This window comes from Salvia splendens, chromosome 3 (assembly GCF_004379255.2).
Source record: "Salvia splendens isolate huo1 chromosome 3, SspV2, whole genome shotgun sequence".
NCBI lineage: Eukaryota > Viridiplantae > Streptophyta > Magnoliopsida > Lamiales > Lamiaceae > Salvia > Salvia splendens.
In genome coordinates, this window is record NC_056034.1 from 12,377,836 (window position 1) to 12,405,722 (window position 27,887).

The 27,887-nt window shown below is 41.2% G+C and overlaps 1 pseudogene; it reads right to left on the reverse strand.

Annotated features, from left to right (window-relative positions):
- Positions 1–6,492: 6,492 nt before the first annotated feature.
- On the reverse strand, positions 6,493–15,855 carry LOC121796579 (annotated as a pseudogene).
- Between the last annotated feature and the right edge of the window lie 12,032 nt (positions 15,856–27,887).

A 27,887-nucleotide genomic window follows, 5' to 3' on the forward strand; every position in this document is an offset into this window, starting at 1 on the left:
CCTTTGAATGATTTGGAGTTTACTGCCTTGGTTAGAATGTCTGCTAGCTGATCTTCTGACTTCACATATGGAAACTCGACAATTCGGGCTTCAATTTTCTCCTTGATGAAGTGTCTATCTACTTCCACATGCTTAGTCCTGTCATGCTGGACTGGATTCTCGGAGATGCTGATCGCGGCTTTGTTGTCGCAGAATAATCTACACGGTTTCGACACGTACAAATCAAGCTCTGTCATGAGCTTCCTTAGCCACAAGAGCTCCGTAAGGCCACTTTTGATTCCACGAAACTCAGCTTCTGCGCTAGAGAGAGCGACCACTTTCTGCTTCTTGCTCATCCAAGTGACAAGGTTTCCTCCAACCAGCGTAAAGTACCCTGCCGTGGATTTTCGGTCATTCGGGTTTCCAGCCCAATCTGCATCAGTGAAGCCACTAATGTCCAAGTGTCCATGTTTTTCGAACAAGACCCCATGCTCCGCTGTACCCTTCAAATAGCGTACAATTCTGAGAGCAGCTTCCCAATGATCCTCTTGTGGTGAGTGCTTGAACTGGCTTACTACTCCCACAGCATATGCTATGTCAGGTCTAGTATGAGCTAGGTAAATGAGCTTACCTACTAGCCTTTGATATCTCCCCCTGTCTGTGAGTTTGGCTCCTTCTACTATCTGCAATCCGTGATTCTGTATCATTGGCGTGTCTGCTGGCTTGCAGTCTATCATTCCCACTTCTGCTAGCAAATCAAGGATGTATTTCCTCTGATTTATGAAGATTCCCCTTTTTGATCTTAGGACTTCAATTCCTAGAAAGTATTTGAGAAGACCTAGATCCTTCATCTCAAATTCTTTGAACAGGTTCTTTCTTAATTCCCGGATATCTCCTTCGTCGTCTCCAGTGATAATCATGTCGTCCACATAGACGATAAGACACGTGATTTTGCCTTTCTTCTTCTTGATGAACAACGTGTGATCCGAGTTGCTCTGTCGGTAATCATACTTCTTCATCACTTCAGTGAAACGACTGAACCAGGCCCTCGGAGATTGCTTCAGTCCGTACAATGTCTTTCGCAGCTTACACACCTCTCCAGTCTGAAAGTTATCTCCGAATCCTGGGGGAGGAACCATGAAGATTGGTTTAGGTAGCTCCCCATGTAGGAAGGCATTCGTTACGTCAAACTGATGAAGTGGCCAGTCTCTGTTGGCTGCAATTGAGAATAGCACCCTAACTGTGTTGATCTTTGCTACCGGCGAAAAAGTCTCAGCATAATCCACTCCGTAAGTCTGAGTGTATCCCTTGGCTACCAGTCGTGCCTTATATCGTTCAATCGAGCCATCAGGTCTCCGTTTGATAGTGAACACCCATCTACATCCCACGGCTTTGACTCCTTCTGGCAGCTTGTCTTTTACCCATGTCTCGTTTTTCATCAATGCTTTCATTTCTGTTTCCATGGCCTCTCTCCAGTGTTTGTGCCTCATTGCTTCTTCCGCAGTTTGCGGAATTTCTTCTTCCTCATACAGTGCTGCCTCAAATGCGCGAGCCATCTTGCTCAAATTCCCTTGCACAAAATTTGCAACCCCATATCTGCTTTTGGTACCAATCTTCTCAGGGGAGTACCGCTTCGGAGGAATCCCTCGAGTGCTTCGATTTGGGAGGACATATCTCCCAGTGTCACTATCAATGGTATTATCTTCTTCTTCCTCTTCTGCAGGGTTAGTATTATCCACAGTATTTTCTTCAGATGGTGGTATAGGAGATACCTGGGATACCGGTTGAGGTTGATCTTGAGGTGGTTGAGGAGACTCTGGTGGGGAGGCCTGTTCGGCGGCAGTGACTGCGACAGTCTCTGGTGGATTCTCAATTGAAGGACTTGGATGTGACACAAACCAACTTAGACAGTCCCTATGATTAATTTCAGAATTCTGCTCCCCCTGACTGCGAAGGTGGTGAGTGTAAAAGAACTCGGTTTCTGAGAAGGTGCAGTTTATGGTGGTAAAGACCTTCCTGGTACTTGGGTCAAAACAACGGTACCCCTTCTGGTTGATTCCATACCCCACAAAGACACACTTGGTAGCACACGGAGAGAATTTTGTTCGTTCATGTTTAGGAATATGGGTATAAACTACGCATCCAAACACTCTGGGTGACAGACTCTGGGATTCGGGTATTTTAGCTTGTTGGGAAAGGACGTCAAGGGGTGTCTTTTTGTGAAGGATTTTTGTGGGTAATCGGTTTATGAGGTAGATGGACGTTGCCACGGCTTCTGGCCAAAGAAAGGCTGGGACTTTGGAGTCAATCATGATGGCTCGGGTTACTTCTAGAATTGTTCTGTTCTTTCTCTCGGCTACCCCATTTTGTTCGGGTGTATACGCACACGAAGTTTGATGAATAAGGCCCTTTTCCCGGAAAAAATCATTCATATCACTGTTGACAAATTCCCTCCCATTATCGGACCTAAGGATTTTTATGGTGGTTTGAAATTGAGTTTGAATCATATGGAAGAAAAGGACAAATTTTTCAACCACTTCAGATTTGTGTTTCAAGAAATAAACCCATGTCATCCTAGTGCAATCATCAATAAAAGTCACAAAGTATCTAAATCCCTTTCCCCCAACAACTGGCGCAGGGCCCCAAACATCAGCATGCACAAGTTCAAACATAGATTTCATACGAGAATGCGAAGGTTTAAAAGATTGTTGGTGGCTCTTGGCCAAAACACATGTCTCACAGGAAAAATCTTTAGGAATTTTAAAGTTAGGAAACAAAAGTTGAAAATAACCATAAGAAGGGTGTCCTAATCTTTTGTGCCACAGCCAAGCCTCTTCTCTTGTAGATCCGTGAGCTAGCATTGCACTGCCATGTTGAACTACCCCATCCACGTAGTAGAGTCCATTGTTCTCAGTGCCACGCCCAATGATCTTCCTCGTCCGAATATCCTGCAAAACACAACAATTTGGATCCATCAGAAGAGTGCACTGTAGTTCCCGTGTGACATGACTAACCGACATCAGTCGTTGGGACAAGCTTGGCACAAATAAGCAATTTGATAGTCGAAGGTTTGGAGAAATTTCTATGGTTCCTGCCCCTGCTACTGTAATTAACTCCCCATTTGCAGTTCTAATAAAGGTTTTAGTGACTTCACTAAACTCGCTAAAATCCGCTCTTTCAGGGGTCATAGTATCTGTGGCTCCACAATCAAAAATCCAACCTCTTTTATCAATCCTATCATTATTTTGCACGTTGTATGCAGCGGAAATATTTAATAAGGGTGCAAAACGGTTTTGGATATTAATTTGGGCAACTCTAGGGGTTAATTTCGGATTTTTAGCAAGTATGGGGGGTTTTTCAAAATAACAGGAATCAGGGGGTTCTACTTTAATATGGTGGGGTCTATTATGTAATATGGGAGAGTTATGGGGATAAAAACATAATAGATGGGATTTATTAGGGTTTGATCTTCGATCAAACCCTTTACCTCCGCCGTTTCTCCAATTCGAGCTCTCGGTCCCTGCTCCGGTTCGCTCCACAAAATTCCCGATCCGGATGCCGCTCCCGCCGCCGCTGCTACCACCGCCACCGCCGATTTCTGGCTGGGGAGTATTACCGGCTGAATTTCCTCCATCGATCGCCCCTTCTCGGTTCTGATTTGGGGCCTGTCGCTGACTGATTTCCGGGACTCCGACGGCGGCGAGCTTTCCTTGGGCTCGTGCTCGCTGTTTCTCGTCCCACCATTCCGGGTAACCTACCCGGAGAAAGCAAGTCTCCCTCGTATGCTTGGTTTTCCCGCAATGGGAGCACCACAGTTTGCTCTTGTCCGGCCTCCCTCCGTTACCTGCGGTCTGGTGGTGGTTTCCGGCTGGCGGCGGACGCTGCTGGCTCCCTCGGTTGTTCGGACGATCTCTCTGTGCCCCGAATCCGTAGCCTATCTCCCCCGATGACGAATCGGCACTTCCAATGCCAGAGGGGTCTTCGGTGGGTGGAGTTGACGCCGGTGGCATGATCCGTTGTCGAGCCGCCTCCTTCTTCACCCAACCGTAGGCCTCTTCGACCGAGGGGTACGGCTGTTCCTTGAGGATCTCCCGTCGGATGTGATCATACTCTTGATTTAGGCCCGTGAGGAATTTGATGAGCCTCTTGTCATTCGCGTGTTGTCGATACTGCCCGATCCCTTTATCGCAGCATGTGACCGGTTGTTTTTGAGTTCGATCAATGCTAATCCACAATCCGTGGAGGCGACGGTAATATGTTTCCACGTCGAGATTTCCCTGTCTCATATATGTTATCTTGTCCTCCAGGTCGTATATTTGATACGGATCCGCCTTTCCTTCGAACGTAATTGCGAGATTATCCCACAACGCCTTGGCCGTTTGGTGGTGGGCAAAATCCGCAATGATATCGTGCTCGACGTTGTCGATAATCCACGAGAAGACCACGAGGTCTGTCTCCTCCCACTCGCGGTAACCCTTACTGCCGGGTTCCGGCGGCTTGTCTTGGATATGCGTATATCCTCTCCTGCTCCCTATCGCGACTTTCATTAAGCGCGACCATAACGGGTAATTCTTCCCGTTCAATTTGAACGCCACGGTAACGTTCTTGTTTGTCCTCAATGTTGAGGATTCTGTCGTTGGCTCATCTTCTGCCCTGTCTGACATTTTGGTTGAGGTTGATTGTGTTTGATTTTAGGTGAAGGCCGAGAGGGGTATTACACGGCGATGATGAGATTTTTCTGAGCCGAGGATCTTTTTCCTGCTCTTGATGCCATGAAGAATTAAGGATCGGTAATTCTATGAATGTATTGCTTAATTATTGTGTACTAGGGTTACAATTCTTATAGATACAATCAATCCCTCCATATGGTAAGGAGATAACCTAGCTATGGTAAGAATCAATTTGTGATCAATTGTTTTAACTACATGATTTCTTTCCAACAGGAGGAAATGTGGTGGAATTGCAGTAGTGGTCGATTCTAAAAGTGCAACAAATCAAGATATAACAATTAAGATACTATACAAAATATACTCAACCTTTTGAACAATAATAAAAAGAGGGAATAAGAGTAAAAACCCATAGAACTCATCATTATCAATATTCCAAACAAAAAAGAAGAAATTATATATTACTCCTCCCTATTTATAGAAATAGGTTTTGGCACGAAACTATTTTTAGAAATATTCTATCTTATGTATGTATATATAATTAAATTATTTCAGATTCATATTAAATAATTTCTTTGTCACTGTAGCCTATAATTCTAAAAAGAAATAACATAAATTGTATAGCCTCCAAAAAAATGAAAAGATGCACAAAAATTAGTGAGCGAGCTGTATAATAGCAATATAAAAGTAACATTAAAAGAATTAATACTACATATTAATATAGATAAAAAATACTTTATCTAATTTTTAACATGTGTATGATTTTTTTATTTTTTATTTTTTTGCAATAGTCTGCCACCGCCAACATCGTCTTCGTTTGATGGTTTTATAGTTACTTTCAAGGAAATATGAGCCCAATCAAAGACCAACAATTTAATTGATATTTTTTTACATTTTTTGAGAATGTAATATATTTTTTTAACTATTTAACTGTACATGGTGTTGAAAAATTATGTACATTGATATTTTCATTATTTGTAAACTAGGAGACTATAATAGTAGTAGTAGTAAGTAAAATTTGAAAATAATAAATTTATATAAACTCTTTGTTATTTGGGCCTTCATAAGGACTAGCCTCAGAGATTGATTTCGGCCTGATTGTTGGGCCTTGTTCAGGTTCTTCACTATTTAAAAGAATATGAAATAAGCCCACGTAATATCTCAAAACTAACATGATCAAAGTTAATCACGAACCACTAAACATTGATGATAAAAAAAACAAAAAAACATGAACTTATACAAAGCTTATACAGCTCGTAGTTTACACGTCAAAAACAACTTGAATCCTCTAAAAAAAACAAATTTCTCAAATAATTTTGCATCAAAACATATAATTAATCATCGCCCTAAGTCCGACCCGGATAGCGCACGGATGCTCTAAGCCCAATCCGGATTGGTCATCGTGCTTGGTCAAATGTTGGAATCGTGCTTGGTCAAATATTTTTTGACTAATAATAAATGTTACAATACATTTAATTTTGTGAAATTAAATGCAATAACGTCGATCTACGTTCCGAGTAGATGACCATAGTATATTCATTTTCTCAAATCCGATTCCTGGTGAGTGAGAAATAATATATTAAAGTTGGTCACAATAAAGCTAGAAATGAGCTATGTGAAAAGACTAAGGAATTAATTAACTAGATGTTAATTATTCCACATCGGGGATGATAAACTTCTCTGAATAAGTATTTAATCAGATGAATTATCATGTGTAATAATTATCGTGAAATAAGAAGGGAGACAGAGCGCACACGCGCGCCGCCCGCCCGCGAGCCGCGCACCTTGTCCCCGTGACCCGGGTGCCTTGTGCCTTGTGCCTTGGCAATTGGTCTTTGGGTGGTCTTTGGGCTGTTCTTTGGAGCTAGTCGTTGAGCGTGGTTCGTGCCCCGCTTGTTCTTTTTAGACCAACCCAAACTCCTCGCTAACGGGAGACAAAAAGTCTCCGATGGACCCCGTCGGTCCATGGTGTATCCCGTCGTGTAGCATGTCCAGGTGCGTCGTGTCTCTTCAGCTCCCACTGGCTAGTGCACCAGTCAATAACCCCCGGCGGTTACAGTCAAGCCATCATGGCACACATAATGGTTGTTGACTCTATCAATGCCCTGCAGGTGGACTTGGCCTATAAATAAGCATGCATCCATTGCATTCTACACACAACATACTCAAGCATTTTGCATACACGCTCTCTCCCTCTCTGCATAAACTTCCCGTCGAAGCTCTGCCCCCGCCTCACCCCCGTTCGCCGGAGCTCTGCTGCTAGCGGTGCTGCTACTTCAGAGACGAAGCCGTTTTATCTTTGGGGACGACACGCCAAACCGTGAGCACTACCTGGGCGTATCTCGTCTTGCGGAAAGAGGACTCATCGACTCGGCTTACCGCTTTCCACAAGTTTTCCGTGTAATTTCCTTTATTTTCCATTGTAATTTTGCCCGACAAGACTTGTATCTCATTCCACAACACCAACCTCAAATCATCAACAACCAGTCCGCACAATGCACCCGAATTATCACTCTTCATGTGATAACATGCACTCAAAAACCTAACCCTAGTTCGGGATGAAACGGCCTTAAACCTAAGCTTAGCACGCTTGAACCCTCCAGTCCCCTTCGATTGATAAGGAACTTGCATGATATCTCTCCCCGCTGCTGCCTCCACCATCATTGACCCCTCGCACGAGTTCTTCGCGTCACCTATGGAGAAAATGAGGTCGTAGGTTTTCCAGGGGTAGTTCTGACTAATTGAGCGATGGCGCTCTCCCTTCCGGCCACAAGCTCCACTGCCCGTTTGCCCTCAGGCACGCGGAAGTGGTCAGAATCGATGTACTTGACGGCCTTGAGGGACTCGATCATCCAGCGGGGAAGAGGAGAGTTTGCATCCTTCAAGGTGGGAGGGATTAGTATTCCCCAACTACTGTTGGGGAATATGTACGGACCCTCCTCGAAGTTGCCATTTCTCAACAAGTTGTCTGCATAGTTATAGGAAGATTGACTCGCTAGATATTTAAATAGATATTTATATACACCAGAGATGGTTCATTTCAGAACTTTTCTTAAAGTCGGAACACAAAACTAAAACTATATCAGTTCACAAATGCAATAATATCATTTGGCATAACAAAACATATTAGTTTGTTATATATGTTCCTAATATTTAGTTAGGAACCGATATTCATAAATTAACAAATTGATACGGGAACTGAGATGTTTAGTTATGTTTTTCAGTTCTCATTTTGAAAAAATTCTCAGTGGAATCATCCTATGAAAATATTTCAACTGTAAGTATTACTATAATAATTATAATGTGACGCAAAATACGAGATTGAACCAATTTTAAATAGAAAATGTAAGGAAAAGTAACCTCTTTGTCTAATGGGTTTGGGCAAGGCCTTGAGATGATTGGGCCCCAAGCCGGGTCTTTGTCGAGACCCGAATTGTGGATCAAGATCTCTGTGTCACTAGAGTTGGCCCGGAATCCCCAAGAATAGGAATCCCAACCGTCACAACTATAGATGGTTTGGATGGGCCAAAATCCCCAGTCTTTGGGTTGAGTATTTTGTGAAATTGAGACCATCAATGTCTGCTCTTGTGCACAAGTCCTTGATGCACTAAATGAGATGGCGTAGAACATTCCTTTGGCCACCTTCACCTTCGTCTTGATGGTGGCCGCGTTGCCCAGCCGCACGGCTGAGGCTCCCTCCGGCACCACCAGCACCATGTCACCTTGCTTTTGTGTCGATTTTATGCATTCGACTTAGCCTGTCGTTTCCCAATGCGGGATGGAATGCAGGTCCGTCACTTTCGTCCCTTTCATTTGCGACGGTTTTGGGCCGTACTCGAAGTTTCCATTTGGTATTTGTCCTGAAATAAAGATCAACAAATTGATTGGAGGGGAAACATTTTATCAATTCGACTGTACTTCAAGGTCGATGTGTTGTGCTATTAGATAATATAATACTCCGTATATAAGACCATATAGATTTGTGCATGTTCTAATGTTTTGAATCATTCAACTTTTGATTTATAAATCTCGATCTGTAATCATTCAACTTTGTCCATCAATTTCAAATTTTATAAAGAGAGATAAAATTTGTGATATTGGTATAATACTATATTTATTGTCTAAATGCTAATGAAGATGTACTGACATAGATTTATGTTAGCGCGTAAAAATTACTCCATATCAATAATTCATTTTTTTAGCTATCCACCACAACTACTAATCATTAATTAGTGCAATAAATATGAAATGCAAATCATCAATTGTCTCTTTAACACTTACATATATTGCTTGTAATTTTACTTATTATTATTATTATTATCCAATTACGATGATTTGCACTCAAACATTAAATCAACGACAAACTTAGTCGAATAGATCTGGACTTTGAAAAAAAATAAACTGTAGAAATTAGAATTGATCTATAACGTATCCTATATAACTATGAGGAAGTTTGAACTTAAAGGAATGCATTCTTGTGGCCAAAAAAAATTAGTACGTAAAGCGTGATAGTAAATTGGATATGTTACCGTCACGAGTTCTCGATAATGCGATTTGGAAAGTTGCTGAGAGTAGCAGTAGCACTACTATCTTCATTTTAATCCTCTCTTACCCCACAATTTATCTGTATTTTCTTCTGTGTTTGAGAGAGATGGAATATGATGGTTGTTTTTTTGAATGAATATTTCGAAGGTTATTTATAGTCGTGTTTAGAGTGTCCACAATGGGGGAGCCGCGGCCTGCGGCTCGGCGCGCGGCCCCCCATTGCAAAGGCCGAGAGCCGGGGCGGTGAGGCGAGAATCGTGGCTGAGCCACGGCCGCGGCCTTCACGCGGCTGAGCCGTGTGAGCCGCGGCCCTCCCATTGCAAGGGCCGCGAATCGCGGCTGGGCCGCGGAAAATTATTTATTATTATTTTTTTTAATTTTCGAAATTTTGTTATAAATATACTACATTTCCACTCCATTTTCCAACTCCATTTTACTCCCATTTTCCTCCAATCTTCCCTTCCAACTTCAATTTAACCTTGTAATTATGGATTCCGATGATGAACAATTCCAACAAGCGGTAGATCTAGAGTTCCAAAACCTTGTTGCGGCGGTGCAACGTGAAGCGGAAGAGGCAGAAGAGGCGGCGGAGGCGGCAGCTGAGGCGGCGGTGGCAGTTGGCCGGCCATTCCATCATCGGCGATTTTTCGATCGTGATCATGTCGGGGCAGACCGCAGGTTGATGGAGGACTACTTCAACGACAACGCCCGTTATCCGCCAGAAGTTTTCCGTCGGCGATTCAGAATGTCGAAAAATCTCTTCGTCCATATAGCGACGTGTTTGGCGCAGCGGTTCAGGTGCTTCAACTTGCGATATGATGCCACCGGCCGACCCGACTTGTCGACTTTCCAGAAGTGTACGATGGCAATTAGACAGCTTGCCTATGCCCGGCCAACTGACATGTTCGATGAATACCTACAGATGGGCGAAACGACTGGACTATAGACGTTGAGGCAGTTTTGCAGGGGGATTAAGGATATCTTCAAAGGGGAGTATCTACGGAAGCCATCGGCCGATGATTGCCAGAGATTGATTGCTATGCACGGGACTGCACATCATTTTCCGGGGATGTTGGGGAGCATCGATTGCATGCACTGGGAGTGGAGGAACTGTCCAGTGGCTTGGAAGGGGCAGTTCACTTCTAATTTACAATCCACATTATTTTACTTTAATTAAATTTATAAATATCATAAATTTAAAACTAATAAAATTTATTAGACTTAAATTAAAAAATAATATTAAAAAAATAAACAAATTAATTTTTTTAAAGAGGGCCACATTTGGTGGCCCTTGTTATTTTTGATAGTTTTGTTGACTTTACCATTACGGAAGCCACATGAGAGCCACGAATGGTGGCCGGGCCACAAATGGTGGCCTTCAAGGGCCACCATTGTGGACACTCTTAAAGTACAGGGGCATTTTCGTCTTTACAATGTTTCTAGCTATCATATGGAGCATTTTTATTAGTTAGCTTGAACTTTGAATAGGGAAGATAATTACTACAATTCAGTTCACCAAAATATTTTTAATAGGGAAATGAAGCAACCTTTACATTGAAGTTAGGACCATTATATTTTTGGTCATTTACGAAGTTTAAAAAGTTTTTCTTTCTCGTCACAACAACAAAAAAAAGGTTTTTCTAATCCAATTTATATATCCATGAGAACAATAAGTTAAAGAAAAGTACTAGCATTACTCCAATAGATATTGCTAATTCTGGGTTACATGGATGTAGAAAGATGATCATAAATTTTACAAAATCTATATTGCTACGATTGATGAGTCCTTTTACTATTTATTTTATTTTAATTCGGATAATAACCGACTAAGTACTAATACTAACACCAACGCCAACATAGATAAATTCTAAATCACACATATTTAATTAATTTGTTGATGTAAATTTGTCCTTCGTCTATTATTAGCACGAATTCCCACATAATTGATAGACTTGTAGAAATATATGAGTATTATTCATTCAACTTATTCAGAGAATTACAATAGGTATGCCTCCTTTAAATAGGCCAAGGGTTACATAAAATTGGCAAGATTTGCCATAATACTCATTCCCTAATTAATTTTTTTTCCTTGCTTACCTATTTTCCTTACTTACATATTTTCCTTTCTAGCACTCCCCCTCAAGTTAAGTAATGGGATTACAGATACTTAACTTGCCCAATACCTCATGGAAGCTTCTTGCATCGACAGCTTTCGTGAGTATATCCGCCAACTGATCTTCAGATCTCACAAAAAGAAGTTCTACCGTCTTGGCCTCTATATTGTCCTTGATGAAATGTCGATCCACCTCGACATGTTTTGTCCGATCATGCTGAACTGGATTTTCAGATATACTGATTGCCGCCTTATTATCACATAACAACTTACATGACTTCTGGGAGTTTAAGTTCAACTCAGTCATCAATTTCCTCAGCCACAGAATCTCAGTCAACCCACTCTTAATCCCTCGAAATTCAGCTTCTGCACTTGACAAGGCTACCACTTTCTATTTTTTGCTTCTCCACGTGACAAGATTTCCTCCCACAAAGGTAAAATATCCAGCAGTTGATTTTCTGTCATTTGGGTTCCCTGCCCAATCAGCATCCGTGAATCCATGAATCTCTAAATGTCCATGATTCTCGAATAGAATCCCATGGTTCGCTGTCCCTTTCAGATATCGAACAATCCTCAGTGTTGCTTCCCAGTGAGCTACTTGAGGTGCATGCATAAACTGACTAACTACTCCAACTGCATAAGCTATGTCGGGTCTAGTGTGGGATAGGTATATCAATTTCCCAACTAAACGTTGATATCTCGTGCGGTGAGTGGCTTCAGCTCCTTCAACTATCCGCAAACCATGATTCTGAACCATAGGAGTATCTGCTGGCTTACAGTCCAGTAGTCCTGTCTCGGTTAACAAGTCAAGTACATATTTCCTCTGACTGATGAAGATCCCCTTCTTTGACCTTAGCACTTCTATACCCAGAAAGTACTTTAGTAATCCCAAGTCCTTCATTTCAAACTCTGCAAACAAATTCTTCCTTAGCTTGCTTATTTCCTCTTCATCATCTCCCGTGAGAATCATGTCATCTACATAGATGATGAGGCATGTAATCTTTCCTTCTCTTTTCTTCAAGAATAATGTATGATCAGAGTTGCTTTGTTCATACCCATACTTCTTCATTGCCTCAGAGAATCTCCCAAACCAAGCTCTAGGTGACTGCTTTCCATGTAAATGGGCTTCTTCAGTTCCCCATGTAAGAATGCGTTTGTCACGTCGAACTGATGTAGTGGCCATTCCCTGACTGCCGCTATTGAGAAGAGCACTCGAATAGTACTCATTTTTGCTACCGGTGAGAATGTTTAAGGATAATCAACTCCATAAGTCTGAGTGTATCCTTTGGCCACAAGTCTCGCCTTATACCTTTCAATCGACCCATCTGGCCTCCGTTTGATAGTGAAGACCCATCTGCATCCCACAGTTCGAACTCCATCAGAGCCCGCATTTCTACTAGCATTGCTTCTCGCCAGTGAGCAATTTTCATAGCCTCCTCGGCCGTATATGGGATTTCTTCTTCTTCTTCGTAAAGTGCTGCTTCAAACGCCCTAGCCATCTCTGTTAGATTTGATTTAGCCAGATTCGCCATAGAATATCGGCTTCTACTAATCCTCTCAGGACTGTATCTCTTAGCCGGGACCCCACGAGTAGTTCTTTTGGGGAGTATATAGCGGCCGGTATCACCATCAATTGCTGCATTCTCATTCTCGTCTACACCAAAAGTGTCAGGAGTAATAACTGTATTATCTTAGCTAGTTTCAGGAATTACCTCGGATATCACTGGAGGAGGACTCGATTCAGGCGTAGGCGGTTGAGGAGGCTCTACAGCAGATGTGACTGACTCGGCAGTGACACTAGCTTGTTCTGTTGGTTCCACGTTCGAGATACTTGGATGTGGCATCGGAAAACTGAGGGGTCCAATTTTATCACACTCCCCCTAAACAACACTCCCCCCTGACCCCGAGGTTGGGTGTGATAGAAGTATTCACTTTCTAGAAAATTACAATTCATGGTTGTTATAACCGTCCTAGACCCCAGGTGATAGCATCCCTTCTGATTTACCCCATACCCAAAAAAAATACATTTTATTGCACATGCAGAAAATTTTCCTCTTTCGTGTTTCAGTACATGCACATAAACGGAACAACCAAAGATTTTGAGCGGAAGTATGAGAGGTGGGGGAATATCAGTAAGGGATGTGAGAGTCTGCAAATGAGTTTTCATACCCAAAATTTTTGTAGGCAAACGATTAATCAGGTAGACAGCAGTGGCAACAGCTTTGGGCAATAAAAATTTAGGAACATTTGAGTCAAAAAACAGGGCTCTCGTGACCTCTAGGATTATCCTATTCTTTCGTTCAGCTACACCATTTTGTTCATGAGTGTAAGGACAAGTAGTTTGATGAACTAACCCCTTTTATTTAAAAAAATCAGTCATGTCTTTGTTAACAAATTCCCTACCATTATCGGATCTAAGAATTTTGATCGTGGTTTGGAATTGTGTCTGGATCATTGTAAAGAAACGGGTAAATTTTTCAAAAACGTCAGATTTATGCTTCAATAAATATACCCAAGGCAATCTAGTGCAGTCATCCACAAAAATGAGAAAATATTTAAAACCATGATCACCAACAATAGGAGCTGGACCCCAAACATCGGCATGCACTAGAGAAAAAATAGTCTTAACACGAGTATCACTTGATCTAAAGGATTGTCTGTGGTTTTTAGCCAAAACACAAGATTCGCAAGTAATATCCTTAAAATGAGAAAACTTTGGAAAAAACAATTTTAAATACCCCGAGGATGGATGCCCCAATCTGCGGTGCCACAACCAAGCTTCCCGATTTGCAGATCCGTGAGCAAGCATCGCAGTGCCACCTTGTTGAGTAATCTCATCCACATAATAAAGACCTTGACGCTCAGTGCCACGCCCAATTATCCTCCTCGTCCTGATATCCTGTAATACACAGAAATTTGGATGCATTAGTAACGTACAGTTTAATTCTTTCGTCACGTGGCTGATAGACATAAGTTTATGAGATAATTTGGGCACATAGAGGCAATTTGTAAGCTTCAGGGTTGGGGATATTTCAATGGTTCCACTCCCACCCACAGCGGTCAACTCTCCATCGGCAGTTTGAATTTGGCTTTTAGTTGCCCCATTAAATTCACAAAAATCTTTCAGATCGTAGGTCATAGTATCAGTTGCCCCACAATGAAAAATCCACTCACTCTCCTTAGGGTCAATTTTACTTTGGGCAATGCATGCAATAGGTATATTTTCCAAGGGTGCAAAACGATTTGGGCTTAAGACGGAACTTTCAGACAGTTTTGGGGTTAAACGTGGAATATAGTTTTTCTGGGGTCCTAACTGTAATTTTCGCGGGTCATATTGCATATATTCTGAACTATAAGGACCAGAAATTAAATTACTCATGCTTTGGGGTTTATTCTGAAAATCAAATTGGGGATCGGGGTTTCTCAACCCCAATCCGTTACCTCCATATGACCCGCCTCCTTTCTTCTCCGCGAAGGCTGCCTTGCCGGGCCTGCCGCCTCCACCCGGTTGAGGACCGGTATCTCCTGCTCTCCCTCGGGTGTTAGTCATCTCCCTATTCCCTGTTCCTTGCAGAAATAATCCGCCTCCATCTTCGACTCCGATGGCTAACGAGCTTTAGCCTTTTGATTTTCATCCCACCATTCCGGAAATCCAACGAGGAGGAAACATGTATCTCGAGTATGTCTTTGTTTTCCGCAATGAGAGCACCAAAATTTTGATTTGTCGGGTTTGAAACCGCCTTGGCGATTGGGCTGTTTCGCGGCGGTTCGTGGTGGTGGCTGTTTTGGTCGCGGTGGTGGCTGGTTTCTGACGGCGAACCCGTGTCTGACTTGGCCCGATGATGATCCATCGTTGATTGCGCCGGTCTGGAGATCGATGTCTGCTGCCGGCATGATTTTCAACCGCGTAGCTTCTCGTTTTATCAGACCGTATGCGGTCTCGGCTGAGGGCAACGGGGTTTCCTTGAGAATATCCCTTCGGACCCCGTCATATCTTGCATTCAAGCCTGTTAGGAATTTGAACAGCCGTCTTGTTGCTACATACGTTCGAAGTTGGCTAATCCCCTTGTCGCAGCAATCCACAGGTTGATGTTGGCATCGGTCAATTTCGACCCAGATTCCGTGGAGATGTCGCCAATATGTTTCTAGCCCATGTTCCCCTTGCACGATTCGGCCTGCCTTTTCCTCTAGATCGTACAACAGATATGGATCTGCAGTACTTTCGAATGTAGTTTGTAGGCTCTCCCACAGAGCTTGCACGGTTTGGTGATGTGCAAAGTCGACAACAATTTCTGTTTCGACGTTGTCAATTATCCATGAGAACACTGTCATATCGGCTTCCTCCCATTCTGTGTACCCCTTCATTCCAGGTTCCGGCGGCTGCGGTGTACCGGTGATATACCTGTTTGCTCGTCTTCCCACGATGGCTACTCTCATCAGCCGTTTCCATAGGGTATAATTCATCCCGTTGAGTTTAACGGCTAGAGTAACATTCTTACTCATCTTTAATCGTGTCTCCTCCATATTTGGTTTCTCTTCATCGTCTGACATGTTGCAGGTTGAAAATAACCGCCTTCTTGGTCGGGAAAGGTATTAGGCTATGATGATTTTGTTATGAGCCTTTGCTCTGGTACCATGTAGAAAGATATGAGTATTATTCATTCAACTTGTTCAGAGAATTACAATAGGTATGCCTCCTTTAAATAGGCCAAGGGTTACATAAAATTGGCAAGATTTGCCATAATACTCATTCCCTAATTAATTTTTTTTCCTTTGCTTACCTATTTTCCTTACTTACATATTTTCCTCTCTAACCAAACTAAATGCCATCAAAACGTATAAAATGAATCTTCGAAATTATGATTAATTAGGTTTTGTTTGGGGTAGGTTTTGTTTTGGTCTGGAAATGAGAATTTGGATCATCAATTAGCCAATTAGAGTTTATCTTCTTATACAGTAATAACTAAAAAGCAAAATAAAATATAGTAACTTTCAAGAAAACTATTGAAATACACTACACATCAATTGTTATAGTATCAATGTTCGCTCCATAACTAAAAAGCAAAATAAAATATATTTTCTAGAATACTATTGAAATACACTACACGTCAATTGTTATAGTATCAATGTTCTCTCCGTATACAATTTGCTTGTAAAAATTTAGTAGATGGAGTGACCAAACTGTCCCTACTTAACATCCTTCTCCGGTTGAGCATATGCCATATATATGAGCCAGTGATAATATACTATATTCACATTGAAGTCTAATCCAAGATTTGTTCTGAAAAAACTCAGAAATTATGGTCCTTATTCCCCATGATCCGTGGGGATTAATTAATTTTGTTAGATGCAAATCCACAAAAATAATATCCGAGGATGTGTCAGCACTATGATTGAAATCGGAAAAATTAAATTAAGCCTAATGACAATTCAAGATCTGAATTTTTGCCCATGTGCAGTTGAATAAATCTATTGAAGAATTCGATAATAATTTTCCCTACAAACATGAAGGAAAAAAATCAGTGATTTATAGTTTGAGGCTATACCTATGTCCCTCATTTGTCGGCAATAATTCAGTATTTAATTAATTTAGTGTCATGTGCATGCAATAAGTGAGTAAATTCACTAGGTATTTAGTGGTGGCGTATCAGTTGTCACACATGTATGCGAAGGTAAAGCCAGACAATACCATTCTTCAGCATAGATTACAGTTTTCTAGATGTAATTTAATTATAATATTATTGCAAAAGAGTTTACTTTAGAGCATCCGCAATGGCGGGCGTCCACGCAGAATTCCCACCGGCGTGCGGGAATTCCGTGGCGGACGTCCGCCGTGGCGGACGTCCGCCATTGCGGATGCTCTAAAACAAACTCTTCTGCAATAATATTATAATTAAATTACATCTAGAAAACTGTAACCTATGCTGAAGATTGTTATTGTCTGGCTTGCGAAGCGGGAATTCCGTGGCGGACGTCCGCCATTGCGCGTCCCAGGCACGGATACGGAATTCCGCGAAGGAATTCGCAGTTCTGCGGAATTCCGTGCGGACGTCCGTCATTGCGTTGACGCTCACGAAATTCCCGTTTAATGCATTAAATATTTTTTTTCCGTTCCTATATATACATCCCGTTGAACTTCATTTCATTCGCACCACTTGTATTAACAAGTTTCTCTCTCTAAAAATACATTTCTTGTGAATCAACAATGGAGCACCACGACAGCGATTCACCCACCTCGAGCGAGTCACCGGGCCCCATTTTCCCATCGGCGAGAGTACGCCGATGTCCGCTGCGATGCCTCAAATGCCGGGGATGATGCCCCAGTCTCAAATGCCACCGGGAATGATGCTCGGGTACTACAACATGTACCCGCTGTGGTACGGGATGATGCCCCAGATGCAGGGTCGCCTGTCGTTGCGGGGGGAGTAGGCATGGGGTCCCCCAATCGCCGGTCGACAACGTCTATCGGCCCTTTATGGATTTATTGGCGACGGACAACCCGCCGAGTTCTCCTCTCGAGACTCAGTTCGCTGGCGTCGATACGTTCTCGTTCGAGGAGTTTGGGCTTTCTCCGGTCCGGGATACTCCCGCCAGCCCACCACCGGCGACGGGGAGGGCAGGGAGGACGGGGCGAGGATAGGGCATCTCGGTGTACGGAGGTGAGGTGGGGGAGGGATCTAGCGGGAGCAAGAGGACCGTCTGGAGCATGGACGAGTGCGTCGCGCTGGCGAAGACGTGGATCAGTGTAGTGGAGGATCCATACGTCAGGGCGAACAGCACATCGACCGGATGTGGTGGCGCATTAGCCACAGCTACCTCCAGTTCAAACCGCAAGGGGGGAAGGCGCACAACTCGGAGCAATGCCGGAAACAGTGGGAGCGGTTGAAGAGGCAGCTCAGCCGATTTGCCGGTATTTACACAAACAACCTCCGCTCGGCAACCAGCGACATGTTTGCCGAGGATGTGAAGCTGCTGGCTCATCAGCAGTTCCCCGACGCTGAAAAGGGCTTCGGGGAATTCAAGTATTGGCCAGTGTTTCTTGTGGTGCAGTCTTCGCCCAAGTTCACTACGGGTGTTGAATCCGGTTGGCCGAAGCGGACGAAGATCAGCGCCTCCGGAGAGTACAGTAGCAGTGCTGGTTCCGCGGAACTTCCCCCTCCCGAGTCAGAGTTCCCCACACCCACATCGGAGGCGCGCCACCGTCGCCCGGTTAGGAAAAAATCCGCGGCGCGGATGTCGAGGGTAAGCACCAGGGGTTCCGCCGAGGCCCAATCGGTAGCACCCCCCCAAAACGATCCCGAGAACCCCTCATTCGCCCGCACATGAAACCTTGTTACGTGCGATGGTTGAATGAGCGACCGACCCCCATTACAAGCGGAAGCTTAAGCCCCTCCTCGATAGTATGCGCCGCGATTTGGGGCTAGACGGGATGTCGGACAATGACGGCGAGGGGGGTGGCGACGACGACGGCGGCGCGAGAGGACTGGCGACGAGGAATCCGATTAGTGAGAAGCCAGTTTTTATTTTTATGTACTTTTTTATAGTAATTATGTACTTTTTTTTAATGAAGTATGTTTTTTTAAATAAAGTGGTTGCATTTTCTCCGTATTCGCATCGAAATTTTAATTCCGTAAATTGTTTACTTCCGAAAATTGTCTAATTTGTGATTTTTTTTTTAAATTGTGGGAATTCCGCAGAGAATTCCGCCACTGTGCAGTGACAATTTCTTATGACGTGACAGAAGGTGTTTTTGGGAATTCCGCACCACTGTGAATGCTCTTAGGCATCAATAAATTAGCTGTGAACACATTAACTCATTTCCATGATAATGAGTTAAATAATTTAATTATTTATTGTACTTCAATCGATTGAATTTGAATGGTGTGAAATAATATAAGCATCACTCTCATTACATGTTTAATTCTATTATTATTTATTTTATTTTATAAATTAGTTTAATTTTAATATATTAAGTATTATTTTTATTTTATAATTTTCATAAAAATTAAATCCAATTTCTCATTTATTTAAAAATATAAAGAAAATGAAAAGATCACTCAAATTTTTATGATAATTATAAAGTTATAAATGTCAATAACACTTTTTAATGTATTATACTACAAAAAAGCGCCTATTAATGAGGGATTAGTGACGGAAAGTAATCCCTCACTAATTAGTAACTGAGAAGTGACGGTTCTGGTAGTCAATTTTTCTTTACCTTTATTTGTACGCATATTTAGATAAAAATGTTCACTAAATCTTTAGTTTTTAATTTTTATATTTTATTTATTTTTATATCCAAATATTCCGTCACTATATTATTTTTAGTTTTAGATTTTTAATTTCATTTTAATTTATGGTTTTAACTTTTAGTCACATTTACCCTTTCTCCTTCATTTTGACTTGGATTGAAAAAAATTTACAGCTGAGCCGCCGCTTCCCCCAATTTTTCCTCTGCGGCGCCGCTTCCGCGTCGCTGCTGCCCCACTACTGCCACTTCTTCCTCTCCATCGCTCGATCTCTTCAATCCGTCCGAAGTCAGAAACATCTCTTGAAAATCTAGGTATTGATTTCTTCCTCTGCGATTTGTTTCTTTCGAATGAATAGTCACACTCCGTCGCCGGTAAAATCAGCTATTGAATGTGTAGTGTTCATAATGAAATCGATATATATATATATATATATATATATATATATATATATATATATATATATATATATATATATATATAGGGTAGTGATCTATGACAAACACCCCTTAACCAAATAACTAGAGAACAAATCATAGCCACAAGATCAAGAAAATCAAGGGCTATTATTAATACATGTAATTTTTGAATTTAAGGAGAAATTAGTTCCCTCAATCACAAATTTGCTCCACAATAACAAGCCGGGGGGTATAATGGTCATTCCATCTTCGTTGAACCTCGAGGAATCTCACTTGAGAGAAAGTGCAGAATTTCTACATTGTTGATCAGGAGGGCTACGTTTCATTTGATTGAATGTTGTTCAGTTCACCAACGTTTTCGATTGAATGTTGTTCATTCAATCGCACTTTGCTACGACGAGGGCTACGCCGACGGGTTAATCTCGGGGAAGGAAGAGGGGGAGAAAGTCGAGCTGAAAACCGGGTTCGAAACGGGCGAGAAATTGGGGTTTTACCGCGGCTGCGTCGGAGTGTGGAGCTCCGCCATTCTCCGATCACCTCAAGGCGCCGCTGTGGTTGATAACGTTCGGATCACAATAGGTCGCTCTCAGCCCTCCTCGTTCAGATCTGAATTCGATCAAATTAGCATAACAAAATGGAGATTCAAGTTGCGTGTGAGAGTGCGTGGGGGAGAGAGAGAGAGTTGGAAGGGCGGAAGATTTGAGTTATGTGTATCCGTTGTGAGTGAATCTGATGGCAGTGGTGGTGGTGGTGGTGGAGGAGGAGGCAACTGCCATGTGAGAATTTTTGGTGTCGTTTTCAGTTTTAATGGGGAGTTGGGGGTAGGGGTGAAGTCGTGAAGAGGGATGAGTAAATTTGAAGATTGAAATACTGTTTACGCCACGGTGCTCGTACACTTTTTAAAGTCCAAGTGGTTAATTTGTTCAATTAAGTTTGACATTTTCATGTTTACTACCAACTGTTCAACATATGTTCTAAGAGAAAATCTTGTTGATTTCGTCTGATGCTGCTGGAGATGTCTGTGCTAGCTTGAATCGTGTTGATTTTCATGTTTACTGCCAAGAGGAAACAACAGTGAAGTAAAATCATAATAAGAGTGATGTGTTTTGTAAACAAGAGTGAAGTAAAATCATAATAAGAGTGATGTGTTTTGTAAATAAGAGTGAAGTAAAATCATGTTAAGAGTGATGTGTTTTGTAAACAAGAGTGAAGTAAAATCATGCTAAGAGTGATGTGTTTTGTAAATAACATTGAAGTAAAATCATAATAAGAGTGATGTGTTTTGTAAACAACAGTGAAATGTTTTGTAAACAACAATGAAGTAAAATCATAATAAGAGTGATATGTTTTGTAAACAAGAGTGAAGTAAAATCATGCTAAGAGTGATGTGTTTTGTAAACAAGAGTGAAGTAAAATTCATGCTAAGAGTGATGTGTTTTGTAAACAAGAGTGAAGTAAAATCATGCTAAGAGTGACGTGCTTTGTAAACAAGAGTGAAGTAAAATCATGCCAAGAGTGATGTGTTTTGTAAACAACAATGAAGTAAAATAATGCTAAGAGTGATGTGTTTTGTAAACAAGAGTAAAGTAAAATAATGCTAAGAGTGATGTGTTTTGTTAACAACGGTGAAATAAAATCATGCTAATAGTGATGTGTTTTGTTAACAACGGTGAAGTAAAATCATGCTAATAGTGATGTATTTTGTTAACAATAGTGAAGTAAAATCATGCTAATCATGCATGATTTTACTTCAGTGATGTTAACAAAATACAATGATCGGAGCAATTGTAGAACACTATTAACACCAAGCTCAATGCAATGTTACCCATTTCATCGTTTTGTTTCCACTTGAATTTCCGAACATATATGAGCAGATGTCTCAACTAATTGGAACAGATGATAAAAATGTACCAAACAAGGCAGCTCTCTCATCCGAGAGCCAATATTCAATTTTACCAAACATCAACAATCAGATCTCAAACACGAACCCTTCTAGACATAATCTAGAAGGATGTCCCAGCTCATCCCCCAGATTTATTTCCCCAAATAAAAGATTCGACAGCCAAATCCAAAACGTAAACAAAATGCGATCAACTGGTGACGGATTAGGGATTAAGAGCGGCAGGATCCGCGTGTATGTATTCAATCACTTCCTTCTAATTGAGAGAAACAAATCTAATTATGTGTGCTGGATTAATCAATCTGTGGGCAATCGAAAATGCCAGTCAAAAAATGAAGCATCGCATGTAGCATATATATAAGCGAAATATGGGTGGTGTGGGTTGAAAAATATATGGACTTTTGGAGCAGAGTGAGTTAACAAACAAACAATAGATACAGGTTTGTGTTGACGTTGAAGGGAGACTAAATATTCCAGTTTCAAACTGGACAAGCCTAAATTAAGATATGCGCAATCGACCAACCCTCCGTTTTCGGACTTTTTCAGCGGCGGCCAATTCTCCCAATGCAAAGGGAGGGCCCTGCCTTCTGAATTCAGTTCCAACGTCTCCGCCGCCGGCACTGCTAATTGGTGGTTTAAGGAGGCAGATTTAAATTTCATAATGTAATTTCCAAAAATACACTTGGCCTATTTTGTATTATCAAAATAAATAATATATGTTTCATTAAGATGTGTGGCTGAGATTTGTTCTCTAGTTATATATTTAAGATTAGTTATATATTGATCACTAACCTATATATAAATATATATATGGTTTTGATCCATGCAAAACCATTCTTAATACAAAAATGCAGAACCAAGCATACAAAAGTCATTTTTAGGTCATTGTAAGCTTATTTTTACGTCATTATAGTAAGGATGACATGAAATGATCTTAACATGACGTCAAATCCAAAGTTTATAATATGACCTAAAACTGCTTTACAATGACCCTCCGTGTTTTTGTTTAATTATTGACCATTGGATTGTCAAATCTCATGGTCAGGATTTGGTCTGGATTTTGTATTGAGATCAAGTTTTGTATTGATCATTTTCCTATATATATATATATATATATATATATATATATATATATATATATATATATATGATTGTATTCAAATCCTTTTCACCTAAAAAATCATTTATCATTCTTAATCTCCACCGTCGATTTGCACTGATCTAGCGGTTCACATATTAAGCTGAAACATTAAAATTTAAATCATGTTAACCGTGTAAAGGGCACAATAGGAAATAACAAATGGAGTTGGTTATGATATATCCCATGATTTTCTCATTTCACGATATTTGCAATTTATCAAATTATTCCCCTCAGATTTTCGCCCAATCTAGTCTCCATTTTCGCTGGTTTATTTTTTGAGTCGACGGTACTTTGTGAAATCGTCCTTTCTCACATTCTATCGCACACTGATTTTTATTTTTCAAGTTTGTTCGGTTGCCAATGGAAGAAGGTAAGTCAAAATTTTTTCTCCATGTTTATTGTTTTTGGTGTTTTACTTTTCTTATCGAAGTCCAGTCGCACTACCCGATGTTAGTAGATCATGAAATTTGTGTTTGATGTTGGCGTGCCTTTTACTGTTTTATCGAAATATGAAGGTAAGTCCAGTCGCACTACCCGCCAGAGTGTGAACTTTAGCGGTCCAATCTACTTTTTGGTGGTATGGGAATAATATGTGCACTATATGCCCCTTTTCTTGCATTATGCATTAGTATAAATACATTATTTAGATGTCCACATTGCATTATGCATTAAATGGCCATTTCATGCATTATATAGCCATTTTCATGCATTACATGGCCATTTAAATGCATTATGCATTCTGCATTAAATGGTAATTTCCATGCATTATGCTTTATAATAAGTACATTACTAAGGTGAGCTTATTGAATTATACGTATTATCTTACATTATGCTGTTGTTATTTTCAAGGGGCATATGTCGATCGTGTGGTTTATTGCTGGAGAAGGGTGATCCGTTCTTAGCCAACGATCAAAGGTTGGACAACAGAGGCTTTGAAGTAAAGGGCTGAAGTGGAGCATGGCCAGTACGGAACAGGCAGGATGGAAGGAAGGGTCGATAAAAATAGCTGGCTGGAGGAAGAGGAACGAAGGAAGGAAGACGTGGATACCATAGGAGAGCACGCAGCACCCGGCCGACGCAAAGCATATAGCCTAAGGAAAAAATTTGTTGCGTCGAGCGCCTTGAAGGCACGTGCAGTTTCAGAATGGGTGGATAACTTCAATCAAATCCCAGTTAAATTGCTCGATGACGAGTGCTTCCGTGTTGGAAGCCAGATTGGGAGAAAATTGCTGGGTATTGAGGAACAAAAAGTGGTGGCGGATGAGGATATTGTGACGAGGCTGATGCAGGTGAAGGAAGATGTGGAAGAATACAGTCCTGAGTGGATCGCAGAGTTAGGAAAAATGATGGTGGCGTATGATAAAAAAAGACATTGAACAAGAGCACCACCAGGCCGTCTTTTGTCCTAGATGGCTTCGATTGCCCCGACCCTTTTGCCACACAACCATCAAACGGAGCTGGGGGGAGTGGTACTGGCGGCACCGAGCCGCCAGTTGCTGACATTGCACCGGAAGCCACAAACACAGGCCAGCCGGGAGGTGAAGATGTCGAAGGAGATGTCAGCATTCCCGAGCCGTTTGATTATGAAATCCCTGATATGATGCACACCGGCGCAGGTGTTAAGGAACCACAAATCCCGCCAACAGGCGTAGCGGTTGGCGGGGACTGCCGAGCACCACAGAGGTAGGCATCCAGATAAATATACTTGAGTATTATCAATGATTACCGATATTAACTCATTTTAATTGTGTGATTGATAGGCACAGTTGAATGCTTCCGTAGAAGAACCTGTCCACGAGGCTTTTCAGGGAGTAGCAGACGCCGGCGTTGGCGGCCAAACAAAGAAAGGCAGGACATCAACAACGGGTGTGAAGATAGGAACATTGGGCCAGAAGGGTGGAGCTGTGATGGACAATGCCAAGGTTTGTGTTTCTTAGAAAAAAGTGAACTGTATAACGTCATGATTTCATTGGCGTTACGCTCTCACTGAATTTTTATTTTATGTACAGTACGACAACATGCATTTTTTGTGCTTCATGGTTCATTACAAGAATCCCCCACAGTCTAAGGGTAAGGCACCGCTTATTGAAGAGTCTAGAGCGGGTGGTAATTTGATGGATATTGTAATGCCAACTGTGGTTTCGCATGACAAAGGAAATGGAAAGGCGATACGGAAGGATGCTGGAGATGTGGTAAGAAAAGTTAATTCCCATTTGAAAACATAATTTGTTTACTGAATTTATGGTAGTTTGACATGCAATTGGTCAGGGAGTGAATGTAATACATGTATGTTCATTATTTGAAGTAAAACGTTCATTATTGATATAATGGGATGCATAAAAACAATGCTTTCATGCATCATGATGCTATTGTTAAACCTAATTCGAAGAGTTGGGTGAATGCCCGAATGATGAAAGGGTGTTACATCTGTATTTTACATATCTGTACTCTCATTGGTAGGCGGAGAACGTGGCGGTGACCAGAATCAAAAAGCCAACTCTGGCTGCAAGATCGCCGTTCAATGAAAGGGCTGTCAGACTTACAGCTAAGGCAATTATTGTTGACAGAGAGTTGTACTACTGGGTGCTGAGCACGGTAGCCAAAAATAAGTATGTTTGGAAATTTTGCTCATTTGCTATTTAACAAAAATTTAGTTGTTGTTAAATTGTTTGTTGCCTCTCAGGGACGACGTTGTATACCAGGACAACTTTAGGGAAACCGTGCATGGTGAGTTCGAGTAATTAGCTCCATTCAAGAGGATCAGCCCTGCAATTATAGACACGTGGGCTTCTTACTTGAACAACATGGAGCAGCTCAAAGCTCCAGAGACAGTGTCTAGGCTCTTCTTCTCCATGAATCCATGCGTGAGTGATCTACGTTTTAATCTCATGTGCAACCTATTTAAATTCATTTTACATAATTAACTTGTTTACCAATAAATTTCTAGAAGGATACCGTGGTCGAAGCTCCGACGGAGTGGAAAGAGAAGCAGAAACTAGATACATTCTGGACAAGACTCTTTGGAGAAGCACTTGGAATGAGAAACCTTCAATGGGAGACATATGATCTGGTAAGTGTGTGTTGCTTTGTGCATTATTCGGCTGAAACTGTGCATTTGGCAGAATATAAGCATTACGGTATCATTATTGGTTCATTATTTATTGAATCAAACGACCGAGATTCTGAATCATTTTTAATGAAAATAATCCGTCGTTGAGCAGATCTTTTTCCCCATATGGGGTGCAGCGCAGAAATATGTCATATGTTTTGATTTGCCAGACGGGAAAATGAATATCATTGACAACAGTTTGGCAGAACCGCACGCTACCTTTGAAGCCAAGTTCGGCAAGACACCATCTCTTCTGGTAAGTAATAAGCTTACTACAATAGGCTGCCTTAGAAATAATTCCTATTATAAACAAGAACTTAACATTTTGTTTTGTGTTCCTGAAAAAGTTCTTTGCTGAAGCACTAACGAGGTGCAAAGTTCCTAAGATGGCAACCCAGGTCCTAAAGTGCAGAACACACATTATAGCCATGCCTTGGAGGAACAGTAACGTCATTGATGAGGGAGGGATCTATGTGATGCGGCACATGGAAACCTATTTTGGAGAAAAGGGAAAAGGACTGGGAATGTGGCCTCAGTGTGAGTGGAACTAAAAGCGTGGAGATGTTCTACATCAAGTATGCAAGGACCCTCCTGACATGTATTTACAACACAAGAGGTGGTGACAACCAGAAGAAGGCGACGCGTTTTTGGAAAGAGAAGGCGAAAATTTTCAACTTTGAGAATTGGGTCGACCTATACGGTCTTGAGTGAGGTGTGGTATGCATATACAACTGTTGGTGGGAGAAGCAATGGCATCGTTTAAGCAAACTTTTGAATTTTATCGTTATCTTCGTTTTTGTAAAGTACAGTTCTTCGAACGTCTATTAGTATGGATTTTTGGACACAAAGGCATGTGCCAGTGTTATGTGTTTTTCTATCTTGTACAAAATATCAAGACATCACTGCATAATAATATCAAATAAGTTCATATTAATGCATTCACAGTCGTAAAATTTTTTTAAGATGAACAATAATTGGAATATAATACACCTAAGTTTCAAGATGATTTTCTTGGTAACTAACAACCAAGCAATCCACATATAAGGAATGTATAGACGTCAAAGAGAACCAAGCATCATGAATAACATTCTGCATTCCTCACGAAATATTCAGCTGTATCATTATATGTGTTACTATGTGCATTATTTTCCATTTATCATGGATTATATTCAGTTGTATCATTATATTGTGTGCATTATTTGGTTTGATATTTACATTATAGGTACTTTTTAATGCATTATGTTTTTCCATAACGGGTCTTCTGTACTCGGTGCTGAATATAAGTACTTATCATATGCATTATTATGTTATTTTAGTTCATCATGTGTTTAAAATTACAGCATTATTTGGAACCAGAAATACATTTGTTGGTGCTGGGGCCAAGATGAAATTGGTAACCAATTTTCCATTTATCATTCATTATATTGTGTGCATTATTTGGTTTGATATTTACATTAGAGGGACTTTTTAATGCATTATGTTTTTTTTCATAACGGGTCTTCTGTACTCGGTGCTGAATATAAGTACTTATCATATGCATTATTATGTTATTTTAGTTCATCATGTGTTTAAAATTACAGCATTATTTGGAACCATAAATACATTTGTAGGTACTTGGGCCAAGATGAAATTGCAGATGGCTAATGTGCACAGTGTCTTTCAATAAAATTGTAATTCCTGAGTTTAGTTAATTCTGATGCAACAAAGTCATGTCACAAACGAAAAGAATAAGATAATATAGAGTCATATAAGAAAAATAATCCGG